This window comes from Triticum dicoccoides, chromosome 6A (assembly GCF_002162155.2).
Source record: "Triticum dicoccoides isolate Atlit2015 ecotype Zavitan chromosome 6A, WEW_v2.0, whole genome shotgun sequence".
NCBI classification, from domain to species: Eukaryota; Viridiplantae; Streptophyta; class Magnoliopsida; order Poales; family Poaceae; genus Triticum; species Triticum dicoccoides.
Window position 1 is genome coordinate 632,820,312 of NC_041390.1, and position 4,397 is coordinate 632,824,708.

The following is a 4,397-nucleotide window of genomic DNA, read 5'->3' on the forward strand; positions in this document are numbered from 1 at the left end:
TCTAAACCTATTTTTATTACAAGATACATCCGTTTGTTTTTATTTCTACGATAAGTAGTAATTCAAGATGGAGGTAGTAGATATACAAAGCAGCCAAGACAAAAATCGCATGCGCTTAATCTGGGACGTAACGGACTGGTAGATATACCGTTGAGGAAGGTTGCGCATAACATGTCGAACCCCTGCGTGTGGATGGAGAGGGGGTCGCTCACGTATACGTCCTGAATCTAATCTGTTAGACAGCTATGTACCATGCATAGCCTTACCTGACGATGTAAGCTTTCTGAGGGGGCCAGAGCCATTGCTGAGCCAGTGTGAGATATGGAATCGATCGACGTCACGTGTTATTACATTTTTTTTAAAAGAAAATTCAAAAACCTGGGACGTAATCTAGTTATTATGTGATGGTAACGGAGCGGTAGATGCGTTGCAGGACCCCTGTGAAGCGGTGGACGTCGAGGGTGACGTTCTGGCCGTTGAGAAAGGTCTCCCACAACATGTTGAATCCCTGTTTGTGTATGGAGACGGGATCGGTGAAGATGGTGTGGTTCCTCGGGTACACGTCCTTGAGCGTGGTCTCCTCGGCGGTGGTTTCGTACTCGACGTAGCGAAGCCCCATGGGAGCCACCGGCTCGCCGTAGGAGGTCCAGGCCGGCCACTTCATCTCGCCCCAAGGGACGATCTGCACCACCGTGCCGTTGCGCGGGAGGAACACCATGTTGCTCAGCCCCGCGCCGTGCACGCCCACCAACACGTCGCACGAGTTCACCGTCCCCGCGAACTTGTCCAGGTCGCGCACCACCTCCGGCCCCGCGGCTACCACCTCGAAGCCAACCTGGGTGGCAGCTGCCAGGACTTGCGCCTCGTTCGTCAGCGCCCTCGACTTCCTTCGCAGCACCATCACGAGACGAGGCCTCACACCGTTTTCGTTTTGGGGGGTCACCCACTCACGCTTCAGAGAGTAAGCCGACCGGAGCAGGCCCCGGAAGCCCAGCATCGTGTACCCCTTGCCGGAGAGAGCCGAGTCAATCCCTAGCTCCTTATGGCTCTCCGTTCCCACATGCACCGACGGGAAGCAGCGCACCTCGTTGTCGGCGTCCAAGTCCATGACCGGGTAGATGGAGAGCATGGAGAGGGCGTGGCGGTACTTGGCGATCCATTTGCGGTCGTAGTTTGTGGCCACGAGCCGGACGCGGCCATCGTACTCCCGCGCCGTGTTGTAGAGAGGCATGATGATGTCGGTAATGGCGTGGAAGATGTTGACGCCGTAGCCGCCGGTGGAGAAGACCACCGCTGGGACGTCGTAGGTCACCGTGCACCGTGGCGCACCCGCTCCCGGTGGGGCTCTCCAACGGATGGTCACCTCACGGACCAGCTGCATCGTCGGTGTCTCCCATTTGCGCGGGTACGGCCGGATCGTGATCGTCCCATTCTCTGGCCGGTTGTCGTCGGACGCTGACACCACGTAGACGGTGGCGGTTTTGCCGTGCAGACGGACGTCGCCTTGCATGGCACACATGTTGGTGCGATAACTGCTGAAGTTGCAACTTAACTTGCTCCTTGGTGCGGCTACATCACCATCTGCATGCACGCAGTAGTTATTATAACGTACGTAATTGGTTAAAAACTTCTCTTTACATTTTTCTGTGACTCTTAATTGGAGGAATTAAATTTGCCACTGAATTCTACCATTATGGGATATCCTCCTTTTGGAAGAAAAAACCATGTTGGTACTGTACAGCCAACGCAAAGTCTGATATAATTAGTTTGGTTTGCTACCAAATTCTGGAATCGCCAGCAAATTAAATATACTCTTTGCCTGTTAGCTGAGTGGACCAAACAAATTATGAATTCAAATAATGGTTCAATATATATTCAGTATGCTACTTTGTATATACCTGATTTTATCAAAGAACCACCCATTCCCACCTTAGTGGCCAGGAACCCCTTCCCATTTTTTAGATCTGCAATAGATAACAATGATCATCAATACCAGCTTTCCCAAAGCCTGGAAAATACCACACCACAAAACATAAATCATACTGTAAGGGTTACCACTGAATGGTAGCACTTCCTCCACTCCAAATTAATTCAAGTTCAAGCTTTGTGCTAACTAAAATTCCCTATTGTTTGGCCAAGTCTGCAGATAAATGTGCTAATATCTACACCATCAAATATATATATATATATATATATATATATATATATATATATATATATATATATATATATAGTACACAAACATATTTTATGATGAAAACTAATTTTGGCATTGTAAATGTTGTATACTAGTAGTATATATTTTCTTATCCTATACAGTGGTGGAGCTTGACTGAGATTGTTGAGGAGCAAAGCATCATTGAGGGGGCCAAAAAGACAAATTAATTGTGCTTAAACTTGAGCAGTAATCTTTAAAATTTAAGCCTAAGTAACAAATTCAACCTATTCTAGAGGAATTTAATAGGGTAGGGCGGCATGGCTCAGTTTGCTAGACTGGCCATAGTTGGAGTAACTTCAGTAGTAACATAGGGTCCAACTCAGTAAAATTACTTATGTGACAATAATTTAATGAGAAGAGAGATGCTATGAGTAACAAAAACAAGATAAATTTACAACCTAATAAATGAAGTGTACTAATAGAGATACTAATAACTATAGAGATACTAATAACATATGCATGTTACTAGTCTAAGTTACCCGCGCTATATATGCCTAGTCTTACTAGGGAAGCTCGGCAGCTGACTATATATATTAAGGTTGTACTAAATCAGGGACGATTACTATGGATTAGAGGGAGTAGCACATAGTAAATCCAGAAGTTGGAATCATTTGGACAGAAACACATGCGTGCACTGCACATTAGTCAGCTCAGATCTGTTGTGCGTGCAGAGAAGAGAAAGGTAATTAATTAGTTACCTCTGTTTGCATCGACGACCTTGTCGGGCGTCTCGTCGCCCGACACCGGATCTGAATTCATCGACCACAGGGCAAATACTATTGTTGTTAGTGCCAAAGCTTGTCTAGTCTCTAGCATATACTACCAGGTTAAACAAGTGAGTTTTGTGGCATACCATGTGAAGCTTTTGACCTGGCTACTAGTTGTTGCCGCGGCTGCCATATTGCACCCTCTACACCAGCTTCGCCAATGCTGCTCTCTGCAACTGCAAAACAATGGAACGCAAGTCATGTCCACCTTTAGTTTTACACGCGTTGTGATCGCAAAATATGGTATGGGAGTGCCTATTTATCAGTTAATTGAAAAAACAATTGTGTCAGTCGAATTATTAGGCGGTTGGATCACCATCGAACGGCCAGTATCGTGCCATACTGTTCATCTTGAACCTCTGTTTCTTCTCCCTCCGGAGTAACTGCCTGCCTCCACGCCCCGGAGCCCCATCCTCCCCTCCACCGCCCCCTCCATGCATCGACGTACTACATGTTGTCGCCACGATCATCCCTCTAAGCCCTGGCAATATGCAGCACACACCGACGACCCCTGCACCCGTCAACCTGCTTCCTTGGCTTAGCCTGGAACGCCATAGCTTGCACCGTCGTCCCCGTCTCCAGCGGGGCCGGAGCTCGGCCTCGCCGGGGACGACGCTTGTCACCGCACTTCTCACGTTTCACACACCTTGGGTCTTGTTTGAATTCGGTTGACTGACGCCAACAAAATTTTCAGGCGCCCGACGTTTAGCAAAACCACAAATATATACAAAGTCGGCGGTCGCAACAGATGAACCAGTCTACAAATATGCGCTCAAGAATACTGGTACATCAAAACCGATTGATTTGTCTAAAAGGTACGCTCAAGGTAACACTAAATGTTGATCCGGGCGGGTCGATCTTATATCAATCTAAATTAAGGTGAGCGATCGAGTTGTTGGTGGTAATTATATTTAGAGAGAGCACTTACTGTGAACAACCTGCTGCGGCATGAAGTCGGACTTGAGCACGGCGAGGACGACGAGAGGAAGCACAAGACACGCGACGGCGGCCGCTCCTCCTCCGCTCACAAGCTTCTTACCGCTCCCGGCCTTTTTCATCTCGCTCGCTCGCTCTTGTGCCTACGTACGTACTGGCCGGCTTGGTCACTTAGTAGCTCCAGTGAATAATGGTGGACACTATACTGATCTTCACTTCACTCCTACTTATGGGTATCTCTTGCAAGCGAAGCATACTACTCCCTCCGTCCGAGTGTATAAGTCATTCGCGTAGTTCTAGGTCATCGATTTGAGGAATTAAATATGTGTTGTATGTCATGAAAAGTATATCACTAGATTTCCACACGGATGCAGTACTGTCAAACGCGCATTAATGCGCGAGGTTAGTTTAATCAAAAGTCTTGAGGTTGACCTCCAGTACTGTCAGTCACTAACTCCCATGCACACAGCATGTGC

General features: G+C 47.7%; 1 pseudogene; it reads right to left on the minus strand.

Moving 5' to 3' along the window:
• Positions 1-376: 376 nt before the first annotated feature.
• Positions 377-4,104, minus strand: LOC119318739 (annotated as a pseudogene).
• Between the last annotated feature and the right edge of the window lie 293 nt (positions 4,105-4,397).